Raw genomic sequence first — 17,796 nt, 5'->3', positions numbered from 1 at the left:
TTTTACATAATAGGAGAACACAAACAGGAGATTTGGAGCCACAATTTCAGAGCTCTTTGTTCTGAGGTTGGGAAATCAGTTTCCAGATGTGGACCATGTTAGAGTTTGTTGGGTTTTTTTTTCCTTTTCTTTTGTGTGTGTATGTCTTTCTTCCTCTTTTGGCCAGGAGTGAGAGAAGGAAATTAGGATGATGAATGAAATAATGAAAATAATAAAATAACAACGGTCAAAATCCCCTTTGTTCATGAGTCGTGACTCAGCTGAGGGCAGCAGCAGGAGTGCTGCTCTGAGCCTTCTCTGATGTCAACAGCAGACATCACTATAGGACACATTTAGGTACTTTGAGTGGAAGAGGTGGAGTCTGGGGGGATGCATGGAGAAATATGCTAAGGACTTAGAAGGATTCTTAGGTTCCTGTTCTCTCCCACGCTCTAATTTCTTTGTGCCACTCCGCAAAGACAACAGATCTCCCCAGCTGAGGGTTTTCCCAGCATGGGGTAGTCCACAGATGGCAAAGTTGGCTTCTAAATTAACTTCCCACAGCACCGGGTGTGGAGGGGGTGGGCTGTCACCAGCTGATGGGGAAGAGAGCCACTCTGAAAAGGACTCCCAAAAGTCAGGACAAACCCTCCTTGTGTCAGCAGCACTCTAGTATTGGCTCTGGAGTCAGTGCTCCAGGTGTTGGTGTGAGTCAGGCTGCCTCCTTTCTCCCTCCTCCTTTTGTCCTCTCCAAGGGGAAATTAAACACCACAGAGAAGTGGCATTGTCTGCTTCCCCACCACAATGCCCATGAGTGGCCCCCGAAAAGGCACCCTCGGTCTGGCTACTGCAGCAGAGCCGGGGCTGGGGATGTGTGCGGGACAGAGCCCTGTGCCAGGGCTGCCTGGCGAGGACACTGGGAGTGAGACACATGGGGGTGTACGTGCCGCTGCCTCTGGCCAGGCAGTCAAGGGCTCCTCGGTGCCACTGTCGTATTGTTCTCTTTCATTCCAGCAGGGGGAAGGACACCAAAATGACTTCTTGTTAGATATCCATTAGCAGGGCTTTAGCCAAGGACCTCTAGGAGTAATTTCTGAGACAGAAAGCTGAGACTGAGGCTTTAAGTGCAATGGGGAGGAGTTGCATTGTGTCTCTAATCCATCCACGTGCAGATGCTTCCATGGGGAGCTATTGTCTCCCCTGGAACTGCTGGGTGTTGCCTGAGCTGATGACCTGGACTGATGCTGAAGGAAAAGGAGGAGAAGGGGGACTTAGCTCCACTAGCTCTAAAGGTTTTCCCCCTTCTGAAATCGCTGCTTTCAAGTTGTGGACACATCTGGAAGTAACAGCAAACATGTGTAGCCTGTGGTTTTTGAGGGTAGGAGATGAGATTCATATGCAAGGATGGGAGGGGTTTGCCATCACTGGCCTGACAGTATGACCTTGGAGGCAACTGGAGACAAGCTGGAGGTAGAGGAAGAACTCCCCCGATCAAAGAGAGGTGTCCATCCATCTCTGCCATTCCCTCGGGAGGAGCTGGGAGGTTATTCTTGAATGTAATGGACATGCACAAAAGTTGTAGCACATGACTCACTCTGGTGGTTATAATGAGATTTGCACCCCCTGCTTGGGTGATGAGGCACAAGGCTCAAGTCAGGTGGGTGATGGATGCCCAAAATAATCCTGACTGTGTCTTTACAGCTGTGGTTGCAGCTAGGATATTTATCATAGCCTGGGAATAATAAACTCTTTTACCTAGACTGGCTGTTTAAGAATATGGCCACAAAGAAAGTACGGCTCTGAGCCCCTTCTCTGGCTGTAAAGATTGTCAAGCTAGGGGGCTTGGGAGGTATCAGGTAGCTTTGATTTATCATTAGATTTTTTGCTTTAGTCCATTGTGGGTTTGAGTTTACAGGGTTTAAACCAGATTTTGGCTGTGACCAGACTGCTGATGTATCTGCCTTTGCATTAGTTTGACTTCACTATCCATCTTTACATTGTGTGAAAAGCTTTCAGCCTCATCAGTGGGCTGAACTCTGCAATGAAGACCCTGGTCTGGTTCTGCTTTTGGGGGATTTTAAACTCTGTTTTTGAGAAAATTGTATTAGTATGCTGGCTTTTTTTTTTTTTTTTTTTTTTTTTTTTTTTTTTTTTGTACTTATATTCTGTTTAGACGGGATTCTTTCAGGAGGTGTTTTTAGGATTGTAATTTTTGTGATAGAGGAGGGAATGTGAGCAAAACATCCTTGTGTTTGCAACAAAATATTCATTCAATAACAAAGTTTTTCTGGTGTCTCCTCCTGATGCTTGAATTAAAGGGGGCATCAGGATGGGGTAACAAGTAAAAGGGAAGATAGTGTTTGACTTTCTGTCCCAACCTTTCTCTGATAGGGGTACATGCTGTCTCATGATAAGATGGACAAGCATCATGAAATGGAGAAAAATTTTTCTTTAAATGTTTCTGTCAGAATAGCATGGTTATGCTTCTGGGTTTGGTATCTCAGTGCCTTGGGAACAAGGAGGAACCTGATTTTTGCTGTGTCAACGTCTGTGTTTATTTGAGTGCTCTTTCCTTGACGTTGTTTCCTTTTGATTTTCCAGTGCTTTGAGAGAAGTCAAAATAGCAAGGGAAGCAGAAGTGACAATTCACGAGATTTCCACTGGTTTCCAGCTGAGTCTCTGTGCCTGGTATTTCTTACTTCACAGGCACTTCCGAAGAGCTGTTGCCAGCAAATGGGAAACTCTGCTTACAAGGAGTTTGGTAATATTTAGGCAGGCTGAATCTGCATTTTCATTTGTGAGGATGAGCTGACTCCTAGAACTACTGTGACTTTCAAAGGTTTTTGAAAATTGGATATTAAAACCCAGGAAGAGATGCCAGGTTTCCCTTGCCGTCTGGGTAGTGCAGCAGTCAGAGGAAGCACAGGTGATGCTTACAGACCTGGGCAGGTAGGAGTAATACTGAGCTGGAAGAAACCAGATGGTATCTGGCCAAAGATATCCATGTGGCATGGACCTCCTTGGATCTAGCCAAAAAGGAATCATCTGCATTTCATTTGTATCCCATCGGGACACATTTCCTGAGGATCTGAACCGAGAATGATTTCTCAGAGGAGCTACTATTCTCTAAGTTGTGTAAAACAAGACACACAGTCCGTGTCGATGAGCAGCCCGGCTTGCCCTTTAAGCATTTTCATGAATCCTTTGTATCTTTGAGTTGAATAGCTCCAATTGCATGGCAGGACAGAATGCCAGAATGAATGAAGAGGGAAAAGGAGGAACAATAACCTAAACCAAGCACTTCTATTGAAAACAGGACCCAGGGAAGAGCAAGAAACTGCTGGCTTCATAGGCCAGCTCTCTCCCTCCTGCAAATCTCCTTCATTGATGAGACAATGTCGGCATAGAACAGGAGCATCTTTCAGATTGCAGACAGCGTGTTGGCAGAGGAGTGGACAGAAGTATCAGAGATTACATGACTGGCCTTAGCCTACAAATGTTACCTCCAGGCTCGTATTCACAAACAGACTGCTGGTAGTTTGTTCAAGCAAGGAAAGTGAGTACATTTGTCACTCCAGCAGCAGTGCAGCTGTGCAGGGCTTGCACGGGGTAATTGTCCTAGCACACAAATCCCAGATGCTGTCAAAGCCCTGTGTCAACCAACTGAAAAACTGTGGTAGCACTGCTTAAGAAAACAGAAGGGGAAGGGGGGGGGGGGAAGAAAAAAACAAGAAAAACTGACTAATTGTCTTTAAAAAAGATAATTACTTTTGATGTCTGCATGGCCAGCTGTGACATCCGTCTGCTTTTTTCTCCTTCACAGCATGCTCAATGTTGCTGAAGGTATGGGTGAGAAATCCATGTGGTGGTTTCAAATTCAGCATGTGCCTTGAAACGAGAACTCAGATGGGCAATATCACTGTGGTTGTAGAAGCATCGTTTCTTTAGCCTCAGTAATGGGAAGACAAAAACCTCATGTGTTTCAGTAACCAATTGCTAGTTAACAACTACTCACAGTCTTATTTAATCCTCGAGTGCTACTAGAGGAGCAGCGACATGATTGTTAAAAAACCACAGTCTTTCATTAAAAATATTTTCTGAGGTTTATTAATTGAGAAACAAATGTATCTAATGGGTCATAAATAATGAATCTGGGCATAAAACATACAAAATAAAATGTATAGGCCAAATACCACCTCTGGTTATATTGTGTAACCCAATGGAGAAGATATGTGTAAATGAGAACAAGACACAGCCCTGTAATTATAATTATATAGAATCACAGAGAGCTCTGACCACAGAAAAGTCATTGAAATTGTCAAAATCCTGACTTCATGCCAGAAACCTTGGGGCCGAATTTGACAACCACTGTGATGTGTTGTTTAGGGAGAGGACTCAAAAGAAGAAATGTACCTCTGTCCTAAAAACCCCTGCCTTGAGCTGGGCCAGCTGCCCAGAAGTGGTGTGCTGTATCACAGCATCTCAGTCTATCCCACTGCATTTGTGCTCCCATGGTTTTTATTGATGCTTTGCCCTTTTTCTTTCTCCCTCCAATGACTCAGTCTTGAACCTACTAAGATGGTGGTGCTACTGCCTTTGAAGTTGAAGCAAGTCCTCCTTTCTGTCAGTTCAGGCATTTTGAGCACAAGCCACCCGTGGGTTTCATGCCAGTCTGGTGCTTCCTCTGCCTGTTAGGGCACTTGAAGTTTGGATCCCTGAAACCGCAACCTTTGCTCATTTGTCTCAGTATAATGGTAGGAAAAAATTTGTGGTGCTACTCCCTTAAAGGCTGATGCTGGCAATGAAAGGAAATTCCTGGATTTGAATGCTTCACTGTTTACTTATTTATTTACTTTTGTGTTCAGCAGTGGGAAAATATTTTAATCTTTCTCCTTGTCTTGTCAAAAACACTTTATTCATCACAGCGGGCACCAGAGTACAAAACTGGACTGCAATAATTTCTCCTCCTCCTGGATCTCTCTTGGTCCTCAGTGAAATGCTGCAAGGCTGGCAGAAGACCCGTGAGGCTTTTCTGAGGAAGAAATGGCCTCGTTCTGCAAGGCCGCCCCAACCAGCTCATTCCTGCCTTGGGATGTCGGCTCCCTGCCCCGGGATGCCGGTGTGCCGCACATGGTGGATGGAGCCGCCAGCACTTGCCTTGCCTCTCTGAATGGAGAGGGCATGCCCTGCCACTTCTCCTGCTCATCCTGCCTTCTGCTTTATCCTGTCTGTGAACTCCTGACCTTGATTGCTCCCTCTCCTGCCCATGCTCCCCTCCCTCTCCCAAGCTCCAAGACGGTCTCGTGTTTCTTGGAATCCGGCAGCATGAGGGCTTCTTGTTGATTGGTATAAACAATCTTAAAGGTCACATTTCCCCCCCCCTGCAGAGGGAGTTGGGGTGTGTGTGTGTGTGTCTAAAATAAAAGGCTTCTCTCAAATTAACAACCACAAGGATGTAAACATGGAAGCCAAAGGGAGCTGTTCACTACCAGTGTGGACTGTGCCAAAGAAGCCCCTGAGGGCTTCCTTAGGAAAGAAAATGTGGGCACAAGATGTGGCATGCTCTTGCGGCCGGCTGGGAGGGGGAGGTCAGGGTACCAGGGGATGGCGGCAGTCCTGCCCTGCGTGAGTGGGGACATTGGATTTGAGCAGCTTTGTTTGTGCCAGGGCTGGCACTGGCCATCCCGCTAAGCTGGGGGGGAATGCAGGAGTCAGGGTGGCTTTGAGCTGCAGGGGCAGGAGGCCTGGAGCTGTGAGACAGGGGATAGCATTTCACTCCGGCAGGCGCTGGGTGCCATCCAGCTCCTGGAGCCGCTCGGCTGCCTTTGTGGGCTTCAGTGAGAACTGGGTCACAGCCCTGTCTGGGGAGAAGCTTGTGGAAAACAAGCAAAAGGCAAATGTAGGTGCTCAGAGCTCGTGCCTGCTTTGTGGCTGAATCACAGCCAGGTCTCCACTCCAGAGGTTTACGCGCTTGGTTTCGTGCGTTGCAGTACAGCAGGGAGTCACAGTTTCAACCAGCTTGGTTGTGCCAGGAAAACCCTTTGTAGGTGCAGGCTGCATTGGGATGAGAATCCTTTAGCTGCTTTAGTTTTGTCTAATCCAGAGAGAGAATTTAAATACAAAAGGGCAGCACCTATTCAAATCTTCATAAATTGTCAAGTGTCTGAAAAACTGTGTAGGCTTAATGCTTTCTAGCCCAGTCCAGCTTTTAAGGGTTCTTACAGCTGCTTTGCTCTGTGCTGCCTCTGAGATTTTTCTCCTGTGGTACATTGCAGGAGACATGGCCCATGTCTTCAGGAAACACATCAAAACTTCACATCACAGCAAACTTTTCTGAATTACAAGTTTACATAAGCTCATTGAAGAGATATATGTAGAGATTGCTGTATGTGTAGTGGTGTCATTCTTAAGAAGTTGCTGAGTAAAAATTGTTGGAAGTGAACACTGGAGAAAAGTACCAAATATGTCTGCTGAACTTTATTCCTCCTTTTGGGGCCACTTCTAGAAACAAGATACCCAGTTAGATGAACTTTCAGTCTGGCTCAGTAAGGCCACTATTTATTTTCTATATCTACCTCAGCTTTTTGATCAAGGGCCTGGTCCCCTTTCTGAAGGAGATAACCAGGCACAACTCACAGCAATGTGCATTAGTGGGCATGTTCATAACCCTGTCACTTTGGGTGTTGGATGCAGGGAAGCAGAGCAGATCTAATTCCAGCATCCAAGACCCGAGAAAGTATTTTGCATGTTTTTGCTGCCAGTTTTCTAAGGAAATAAGTCTAATGTGAATGTGTATTGTGCATGACCTTGTGAGCCTACTTGCTCTTCCCTCTCCTCCCTAAGGACTCTTTAGCTGATTCCATCCTAATTTGTGAAGAGAGTAGAGATTTCAAAGATAATCCAATTTCTGCAGATATAATGAAATTTAGAGCTGGTGAGGAGACATTTCCCTCTAATGGGCGCTAATCTCAGAATTTACTCAGACACGAAAATCATAGAGAGAATATGTTAGGAAAAAACTCATGGGAAAAGCCTCCTGGGCTCAGCAAACATACCAAGGATACCATGTTTCATTAGATCTTCTGCTTTTTTTTCTTATTGGTTTTATTTCCCTGAACCTCTACTTATCCCAGGTCAAGTCTCAAATCGAAGCAGACTCTCAGAAAAAGCAGGGAAAACTGGAAAACTTTTTTTTTTTCTGGACTGGTATTACAATAGATTTTAAAATGCTCAGAGATCAGGTTCCCCTTGTTCTTGGGTGCTTTGCATCTCATACACAGTAAGAGATAATCCCTGGTCTGAAAGGTTTAAAACATCAAATGCAGGCTGAGGAGTGAAACCAGACCACCGGCTCACACTCCTGATGTGCATCCTGGCTTGAATTTGCTTGCTCTTCCTGATCAAGAGTCCTTGGGGCCATGTGGTTCTAGCTGCCCTTCTAAGAACCCCTCAAAATCTTGTCCAGGTTGTAATTGAGCTTATGATGATCCTGGTGATACTCTCATCAAGGTAATGTTTGAAAAATTATGTGGTGAGTATTTGCCTGCTTGTCTAAATCAAAAATGATTACCCAAGTACCTCCTTCTGCTTCACATAACTTTTATTAGATGATAAATAGTCCACTTTTATCTTCTGTGGGGTGGGAAAGGAAGGGAGGTGGCAGGTTTGAGAAGATATATTTGTGTTTTAAACTGTATGGGTATTTTAGCTATTGTCTACTATGTTCGTCTGTTGCTAAAGCACAAGAAACTTCACTCCTGTTCCCAAATGTTGCATGGCTTGGAGATGAGATCACACTGTGTGAGAGTCATTTGCTGATACACTACCTTTGTTTAAATTCCTAGCATGTTATGTTTCCTAACAAAAAAAAAAAGTGTCTGAAAGAGCTACCGGTGGCCCAGAGTGATTGTAAATGTTGAGTTTGTCTCAATGCAAGTTTGAAAACTGGGCCAAAATTCCTCAAATTTGAAGTTTTGCTGCAATTTCAGGCCTGACAAGGACTTTGTGGCTTCCTAAATGATAAAATTTTCTAGTACCTGAAATACTAACCCCAGTCACGTAAGCCCATGTCAAAATTTGGGTTAGTTTTAGCCAAGCCTGCTGAAGTGCTTTTTATGCTTTCTGAGTCAAGCCCTTGCAAGATGCTCCAAAGTGAGATCCATAAAACGGCAATTTTGAAGGAAAAAAAGAGAGGCAAAAGACCAAAACCTGCTTTTGTGAAGCACCAGTATATTTTAAGAGATATGCAGTGAGGAAGACTAGTCTGAGATCCTTTTCCTAAAGGATATGCTGGCTCTGTAGAGGAAAGAAGGAAAAACTTCATGCCCAGATGATATGAACCATTGTGGGGTTTTTTGCCATTATTTGAATCTTCAGTTTCACGCAATCAGGATAGCTGATACTTTCTGTGACACATCTCATCTCATCAAACGCTTTATTTTCTTTGTGTCAAAGATTTCCACAGGAAATCTCCAGGCAAAATGTAATATTAGGCATGATACTTCTCTCGTTTCCACTGCACTAACACTGCTTGAGTGGCAGGGCTAAACCTATTTTTTGTTAAAATCTCGGACTGTCAAGAACTGGCCCTTCTGCCAGAGTGGAGCGGGAAGCAGTTTGGAGAAGTCTGCATGCATATTTTCATGAGAGATGTCACGCTCAGGGGGAAGTTTGGATCCACAGGATATGGAGGCAAGGCAGTCCACTTCCCCCATGGCAAAGCTTCTCTTTTTTCGGAAAGCGTTCCTCCCCTGTGTCCTGGCAGGACTTGGGTCGTGCTCAAAATTCCATCCTGTCCCTCTGCTTCCTGCCCTTTCACCCATCACCAGAGTGATAAAACACCAGTCCAAAGGCACTGTGGAACTGATTGCTCTGGTTTATTTTCAGAAATTAAAAGTAATGTTGCAAAAGCTGGTTCTGTGGGAAGTTCAAAGGGACTATACTGGTGTGAGCTGCCCAGTGTGTCAGGACTTTTGGTGTCTGAAATCTTTTATGATTTGATGAAAATTCCAGCCTCAATGCTTAGATTTTGATTTTGCACACACTGATGTTTAGCAACATGAGAAATGGTCAGAATGATCATGTTTGCACTGACAAAAATGTCCCTCAAGGAATGGATCCTTCAGATTTGAGGTTTTGGATTGATAGGCTCAAGCTGAGAAGTTGGACTGCTGGCTTGTCAGGAGCTGAGGACACTGTCCCTAGGAACAGATCACCACTCAGATACAAAAGAAGCTTCTCACTTTGAACAGCTGTCTCTTGAAGTTCACTGTATTGGTCTGGGCAACCTGTTCTAGGTGCCTCTGCTTGAGGGCAGATTGATGCCCTCAAAAGGTGCCTCTCCACCTCAACCATGCTTGATTTAGTCCCTTAGCATGGGGTGTATTTCTTAATCTGCAATGAGTTAATCTGCCAACCGGAAGCAGTGTATCTCCAAGAGTAACTTAGAACTACCTTTTATTAACCTTTTTATGTTCTGTTTGTATGTAATTTCCATGTTTTCTCATGCTACACTTCAGTTCTAGACCAGGCAGCTAAGCAGAGTTAGGAGGTGATGTCCTGCAGACATATCTGGCAGCCACCCCTTCCAGGTCACGCCTTTGGAGCAGCTCCTGCCTGTTTCTCAGTGCCATCCTGTCTGTGGCCCTGGTCAGGCTCAGCATGCCAAAGGAGACAAAGCCTCCTCCTGCATAGCTGGGGCATAGCTCAGCCACATTCTTCAATGGCTGTTTTTCCCCAGTGACCTTACTCTACAGCTCTGGTGGTCAGTTGACTATTATGCTGCGAGCTTGCCCGCATTCCTCCACCCACTCAGGCAAGCTCAGCTCGCTGGGAAGGGGCGGTGAGGCAGCGAGGAATCCGACCGTCTGGAGACTTATTCAAAGGAAGCAGAAATTTCAGGCCTCTGGGGCTGTTTTGCCCATCACTTCTCCAGCAACAGGGAGGTTGGAGTAGCTGTGTGAAGAGGGTCTGACCACTGTGGTTGCCACACACCCTGCAGTGACAGGCATTCCCGTGGCAAGCCAGCAGGCTCCGCTTGTTGCCACACTACTGGGCCCTTTCCTCATGCTGAGAGGAAACACCAAAGGAAAACAGCCTGGAGAAACCTTCTCAGAGCAGTTGCCACTTGTCATGTTTGTGGGAGCCTTGCAGCAACAGGTTTGGGTGCTCAGCTCCTCTGCTTCGAAGGCTGTGAGGATTGCTAAGCTGAGGGTCCTTAAACACAGTAAACCATGCAGCTTGTCCGTTTTCAGAACCTTTTAATTTCGACCACTTAATGTGCAACTTCTAAAATAACAGTTTCAATTTCTTATGTATGTGTGTGAGAGAGAAAGAGAGACTAGACATGAGCTAGATAGGGAGTTGCAACGCAGATGGTTTTTCGACTCTGGAGCCAACTCAGACAGATTACAGTGGGAGAAAGGTTTGTACAGTAAGAGGAGAAGGTTAGAATCCTGCTAGTTTATTACTGCTGTGGTTAGATTAGAAATGTTAAGGATTTGTGAAGAAGTGACTGTCAGGAAAATTTATGATTCTCATCGCTCACTCAGCCACTCTGCACATCCTGTATATTTTCTGACATACTTCCAACAGCATAAATATTAATAGAGTAATACTGACATTTAGGCCTGATCCAAGTCTCATTAAATTCAGTGGAAATGCTCCCATTGTCTTCAGTGGAAGATGGATCATGGTCTTGAAAAGGAACAAAGGAGGTGAAAATACCAAGTGGGTCTTCGTGGGGCTAAATAATGTTGTTATTAAATCAGAACTCCTCAGCTTCCTGACTGAGCATTTCACTCTGTGACCTTTAACGTTAAATTATTGCCAAAACAGGAAGAAGAAATTAAGGCTTGATAAGGGTTGAGATGGTCACAGATTTTACAAGCCTCACTAATGGAATGTGACAATTTCTTCAATGGGAATGAGTTGGGCATGAATTGTTCATCAGTCGTTTTGATTTATTCAACCTTTCAGCCCCCGAGTTTGCAGCGGCAGGGATTACTAGAAACTCAGCAAAAGAAATTCTTCCTCCCTCTTAGTTTATAACCTCTGCAGGTGCATGAAGAGTTACAGAGAGAGGATTAGGTATTACAAAATGGCTCCATTTACTTCATTGACGAGATAGCCCAGAATTGGCCATGTGGATTCCATGTGAGAATCTATTGCAAAAGCTTTTTTGGCATTGAAATCTCTCTCTCCTTTTCTAGATCAAAATCTTCCCCCCAAACCTTTCTGCAGAGCAATTAGTTACAGCTGTGTTTTGCAAAGCCACCTAGGGAATTTGGATGTCCAGTTCCCATAAAGTTTTATGTGAATTAGGTTTCCAAGCAGCTTTGAAAGTTCAGCTGAGTTAGGATTGGAACCTCTTGGTTTTGATACATTTCTGTACATGGAACCCCTACATCTCTGGATGACAAAAGAAAGGATATTTTGAGTTTTTGTCATCACCTTGTAGAGCACAGGCCTCAGTGAAAGAGCTGCACTGGAGCTTGCAGGACCTGCAAAAGCTATAGTTTGTGTCAAAAGAAGCCCAAGTAGTTTTTCCAGAGTTTTTCATGATTGTTAAGACCAGATTTTCAAGAGAGTCCATCTTTGAAACCAAATACATGCCAGGTTTCCAAAGGATCCTTTTATGAAACCATAAACGTTGCATCTCAGTGCACTGAGTTCTCCTGAAAATCTGGTCAAGGATGAAGGAATGCAGAAGACTCTGTACTCAGGAGTACCTGGCAAGTTTCAGGCCAGAACAAGCTGTAGGGTACATTTTCCTGGAGAGCTTATCAGTGAATGTGTGAACTTTGCCAACTGTGGCCACCCCCAGAATTTCCAGTTCTTCCTCTTGTCAATTAGGAGGTTCCTGTCTGATCTGTGAAGTACAAGCACAGGCAGACAGCCTGTCACATCTACTGCTTGAAGAAAAAATATACAGGAAGTAACAAATAGAAATCCAAGGGAAACAGCTCAAGAACTGCAAGGGCGAAAGTTTGGCTTGCACTATGCACCACATGACATTCTCCTTGCTACCAACACCTACAGAGGTGATACCTTCTTTATCACCAAATTATGGCTTAAGAGGACAGAGAGGTGGGGAGAAGGGAAAGAAGAGAGAAGCCAACTAGCTGGTGCAGAAGCCTCATGGAAAGAGGTTGGTTATTTAAGCTGCAGACTTCTCAGAAAAGGAACACTTCAGAAATATTTCCTGTAGCTACACCAGGGGTCTACAGATCTTAGCCAACAATCTGGAGCCACACTGGTAAACAAACATGTACTAAAAAAAAAAACCCAACCCAACATATTTTGAGAAATAGGTCCAAGGCAACGTGGATGACTAGCTTTCCAGAGCTAGTACTCAGTGGCCACAGAGCAATAAACCAAAAAGATTCCCCTCTTAGTTAAAAACAGAAGCAGCTGTTTATGATCAGTCCTGTTTGGAGCCTCCAACACTGTAAAACTAAACCTGCAGTGACCTGAGTGAATGTAAAGATTTTATGGGGCCACAAAATATATGCATGTTTGCAGTGGTGTAATAGAGAGGAGAAGCCAAACTGGAGGATTTGAGCCAGTCTCCCCACATCTTCTGTTTAAAAGTTAAAGTGCACATTAGCTCTCAAAGAACAGGAACAAAATGCTGCATTTTTTTAACTCTGTCCCACTGTTTGCAATACTTGTCTTCCAGGCTTTTTACTTTGCTGTATCTCTGCCCCCTGCGCCCTGGAGAAGTCATGGAGTTCCTTGGCTGCCCTGAAATCAGCAGGTACTGAAGGAAATGGTGTTGGGTACTCAGGGGTGGCTTTCTGCTCAGGCATGACCTGAGTAAAAGGATTTTATGGTGCTGGTCTGTCAGATGGAGTACACCAGGGAAAGCAGAAGGCTTGGACTCCCAGTCTTGCCATTCTTGATGACACCAAGCTATCACCTACTGATACTTTAGAGGTAAGGGATGCTCTCCAGAGGCACTTGAGAGATTAGAGATATGGGCTTATGTGACCCTCATGAAGTTCAGCAAGGCCAAGTGTGAGATTCTGCATCTGGACCAAGGCAATCCCAGACAATGCCTGGACAGGGCAATGAGTGGATTGAGAGCAGCCCTGCAGAGAAGGACTTGGAGGTGCTGGTGGGTGAAAAACTGGCCATGAGCTGGCCATGTGCACTTCCAGCCAAGAAAGCATCCTGGGCTACATGAAAAGAATTGTGGCCAGCTTGTCAGGGGAGGTTATTGCCCTCTCTGCTCTCTGAGTCACCACCCAAAGTATTGTGTTCAGCTCTCGGGTCCCCAATGTGAGGAAGACATGGATGGGCCTGCTGGAGTGAGTCCAGAGGAGACAGTGAAAATGACCAGAGTGCTGTAGCCCCTCTCCTCTGATGACAGGTCGAGGGAGTTGGGGTTATTGAGCCTGGACAAGGAAAGATAAGCCCCTGGGGAAATTTGATAGCAACCTTCCAGTAGCAAAAGGAGATCTACAGGAAAGATGGGGAACTCTTTATGAGGCACATTATGAGGAGTAAAGGTTTTAAACTGAAAGAGGGTAGATTTAAATCAGATATTAGGAAGAACTTCTTTACAATGAGAGTGGTGAGGCACAGGAACAGGTTGCCCAGAGAAGCTGAGGGTGCTCCATCCCTGGAAGTGTTGAAGGCCAAGCTGGACAGGATTTACAGCAACCTGGTTTAGTGGAAGGTGTCCTTGTTTGTGGCAGAGGGTTTGGAACTAGATGATGTTTAAGCTCGCTAATCCAAACAGTTCTATGATTTTGATGGCCTTCACATAAATAATTATGGTTGGATGCTGTTGGCCAAATCCTATTTTGATCACCTGTGTTATCAAACATTGTCTTACCCTTTAGCTCTGAAGAATGTCTTTTTTGTTCCCTGCAATTTTATTTTTTTCAAAATTCAATTTTTTTTTCCAAAACATTTTCAGAAAGTTGTTTTTTCTGTTTTGTTTTGTTTTATTTTTTCTCTGGAGTGCTGCTTAATGTGATCTGAATGTTGTCAGGTGGGTTCAAGTGCTTGTGAGCCTTGACCCACCACAGGAAAAAAGATAAGTGTGTCTTGGGTAAACACACATGTCTAGCTGAGGGACGTGGTGCTCGGTAGCTTTTTGTTCAGTTTTCCTCAACTAGGAAAAGCCCTTTAGTCCTTAGAAAGCTAGGATGGAGAAAAATAAGTGGAGTGGTGTAAGGAAAAGGTGCTCACTTCATGAAGTTGAAGCTCAGTACAGCTCAGCAGAGGTGAGCTGTGGCTTCATTTGCCATGCAGCCCTTTTCCTCTGCACAAAATAAGAATTCCGTCTCCCCATCCCCCTTTGCATTGTTTCCTCTCTTCTCTTTTTTTTTTTTTTCTCTTCCTGTCAAATATTTAAGCAGATATTTCCTTTTTGGTGGTGTGCCAGGAAGCATTTCAGCTCTGCCCCCTCTGAAAATAAAAAGGCTGACCCCCATTTCCATAACCAAGGAAGGGACAGGTAGCCTTTGTTTGTGTTCCAGAGCATGACTGTTTTTCTTAGATTTGCACCAAAAGAAGAGAAATGATGCTTTTATTCAGAGGAGGAATTGGTCAGTGACCCCAGCAAATGCAGTAGCAACGGCAGCAAAATGGGTGGTATGAGCTGAACGCTTTTTGGTGATGAACCTTTGGCTTTGGCCAATTCCCTTTCTTGCCCTCTTCCTCTCCTCTCTTTTCTTTCTCTCTCCAAGATTTCCCTATTTTCTTGTGTTTAAGACACGTCAAACCCTGGAATAGCCCTCACAGGCATTAGTCACCAGTGATTAAAATAGCCACTAAGCAGGCAAGAGCCTGCAATGATTTGTGCTAAATTGGGTGTATCACTGTTTGTAGCAAGGGTTGCTAATTTGCAAACCTCCCTTGTTATTATCGTTGTTTTTATTAATAGCGCCAAGGGGCTTCAGCTGACATTAAAATTCCACTTCATCCTCTGCTGTACAACAGTGGGGAATAGAAGAGTTTGTCACCTCCACGGGCACTGTAAAAATCAGGAGAAATGTCTGGTCCATACAGCTGAAGAGCAGATATCCAGTTGGAAGAGAGGGAGAGGGAAATGGCAGACCTGGGAATTGGGCTACTTTGTTGGGGATTTGTGACAATAAGCTCATTTGAAAGGCTGGAAATTTCACCTTGGTCCAGAGAAATATATCCAAAACTGCCATTGCAGTTGTTGCCAAGATGCCATTGCACCTTTTCTTACAGAATGATGACATTAGTGCAACCTCACAGGGACTGTGTGTGGTTTAAAGCTCCAGTTTGATACGTGTGCATGACCTTGGACTGCTCCTGGTGACCTGAGTGCAAGTGATGACTGCTGTGATATAGTGACTGAACTTATTGGTGTATTCATTAAATACATCAGGCTCCCCTCTAGTCAAAAGTATCGTTAGTGGTTCAGGCTTTCACTTCTAGCATCTAGAAGAAGCTGTAAGGATTTACCCCAGTTTGGAGCCCTTTAACTTCCACAGCAAAAAAACCCCAGCTCTGTGGTTTTTATTGCTCGAAGTCTTGGGTTCTCTCCCTGCCAATGGCTCATGGATAATACATGTCTTTGATGCAGAACAGAAATTGGAAATCTTGTAAGAACAACTTGGGTCAGTCAGGCTGTGAGTACATCAGAAGGGGTTTTCCCTCTGCGTATCTGCTTCCAGCTGAGAGGAAGTAACAAAGAATGTGTTTAAAATCAATGGAATTAGACAAACTTCTTTGACGCATAATAAAGGTCTGGATTTTTGGAGATTTTAAGTGAAGTTTTGGCTATGATTTTGTTTTGTCTGCGGTGATCACATATCTCTAACTGTATGATAAACTACAAGATCTAAGCAGGATTGCTAGAGGTCTGTGTTGCTCTGCAGCAAGCAACACTCAAGCTGCCCACACTGACAGTAACAGTGGTGGCTTTGCAGAGAGGGCACATTCTAAGTATTGGTTGTCAACTTGTGTGTTGTTAATGTGTGGTGAGTTGAGTTAAGCAGAGAAATCAACCTGCAGTCAGTTTTAATACAGCAGTACATAATTTGAGGCAGCTGTCACCAGATTAAAACCGTGAGCATTTTTGCTCCCAGTGAAGGGGATCCCTGGTTTGGGAAAGCTGCTAATGAAGCATTGAATGCTGTGATGTGATTAATCTCCTTGCCATTGACAAGGCTTGAGCACTGAACTTCAAGCAAAGTGTGTTTTTGGAGCGAGGGGAGAGTGTGTGGGAAATGTTGTACCAAGCCATGAGTGTGGAAAGCCAAGGAGGTTGAGTGATGAGGTTTAGGAAGGCTTCAAAGTGGCTGTGGATGGATGTGCAGCGGAAGGATGAAGTGAGGGTGAGCTGTGAAAATTACTCTCAAACATCTCTTGTCTGCAGCCAATTTATTTTGGTTTTCCTGAGAAAATGTCGTGGAGATAGAGAAAGGACATTTGGCTGCTGGATTCTCCAGTGAGGAAGTGTGGTGGCTTGGGTTTGGTAACTCCAGAGAGCCTGAGGTGAAAGTGGAACTGCTGGGGCTCGCTTGCCCAGCTGCAGGATCTGGGGGGGACAGTGCTTTCCAAGGCACTATCCAGATGCACTGACCCTTTGCCAGGTTGTGCTATTGTACCTTGGACTGTCCCTTTGGGGTTTTCTCCTGCTCCGTGGTTTTACCTCTTACTTGATTATGGAGAGGAAAGGATGCAAACAATCTGTGAAGCAGCAAAACTACCTTTCTTTTTCAGCTCCAAAGAGACAACCTCAAAATATTCTGAGAATCTGCCTTGGGGGAAGGAACTCTCCAATCCTCCTATTAAGATACCACCACAGCACCTCATTTTAGTGAGGTAAGAACTCTCATTAGATCCTTCCCAGGCCATGTCTGAGCTACAGGCTCTCTTTTGTGGGTACACTAGATGGAGGGCAGAGGGGAAAAAGAAAAACCCAGTCCAACTCATTTTCCAAATGCTGTTCAGTCTGCACTGATTATATAATGCGATTGATAAAGTTGAGGAGTGAGCTGAGGTCAGAGCCCCAGGATGCCAGCTTCTTCCGTGAAGGAGCTTTTTGTGTGTACGTGTGTGTGCATGGCGGACGAAGGTTGTGTTTGTTTCTTGAAAAACCCTCAGACACTCTCCAAAGAATTCCAAATTTAAAGCAGTGTAAAATGCTCCATCAAACATGTTTTACAGTCTTGACATTGCTGCCTGTGAAATCTACTCCAGTGACTGTTTCTGAGACTTTTTGAATAATCTCCTGATTGTGCTTTACTTGCTGTTGGGCAGAGTCATTGTGGAAAACAGGGCAGTTGTTTTATAGTCCTGTCTGGATGGGGAAGCCTTGGAGGAAAACTGTTTCACCAAAGGTCACTCAAGACGTGTAAAATATATTCTGCCTCCAAAAATAAACAAGATAGGTATGTATGGCTGGGCTAGGGGATGAAGCAGCAGTAAATGAGGCCTCTGGGGCTGAGGACTTGCTTTCAAATTGAGCAGAGATCACAGCACAGTGGTCACATAGAGATGTTTTTCTGAAGCTTTTCTTGTTTTCCATAGTGCCCAGGAGTGGGACCAGTCACGGTGGAAGATTTCCCACAAGGGAGATTTCTGTAGATCAGCTGGGAAATCACTGGATGCCCTCAGGACTGGTGAGTTCCTACAGTTGGTAACAATGCTGTTAACTTACACAGAGCTGCTCCATCCTGGGCCCTTGCCAATTATCTGCTGTTCGTGCAGTAAAGGGACACTCTGGTGGCTCATTAAGGGCACCTCCATTATATTTCAAACTTTTTTTTTCACCTGCTTTGCGTCTTGTATGAAATATCCAAGTCTAGGACTTTCAAATCTGCCCAG

General features: G+C 44.7%; 1 long non-coding RNA gene across 1 annotated transcript in view; it reads left to right on the top strand.

The window, feature by feature from the left end:
• LOC134419862 (uncharacterized) overlaps positions 1 to 17,592 on the top strand; it is a 57,990-nt gene extending 40,398 nt beyond the window's left edge. Inside the window, exons 2-5 of the long non-coding RNA XR_010028178.1 lie at positions 12,659 to 12,736; positions 16,690 to 16,791; positions 17,230 to 17,360; positions 17,500 to 17,592. This is a non-coding gene — a long non-coding RNA (uncharacterized LOC134419862). The remainder of the gene's footprint in view (positions 1 to 12,658; positions 12,737 to 16,689; positions 16,792 to 17,229; positions 17,361 to 17,499) is intronic.
• Positions 17,593 to 17,796: the final 204 nt, after the last annotated feature.

This window comes from Melospiza melodia, chromosome 6 (genome assembly GCF_035770615.1).
Source record: "Melospiza melodia melodia isolate bMelMel2 chromosome 6, bMelMel2.pri, whole genome shotgun sequence".
NCBI classification, from domain to species: domain Eukaryota; kingdom Metazoa; phylum Chordata; class Aves; order Passeriformes; family Passerellidae; genus Melospiza; species Melospiza melodia.
Note: the sequence above shows the minus strand (reverse complement) of the source record. Positions and strands in the feature narration are given on the sequence as shown.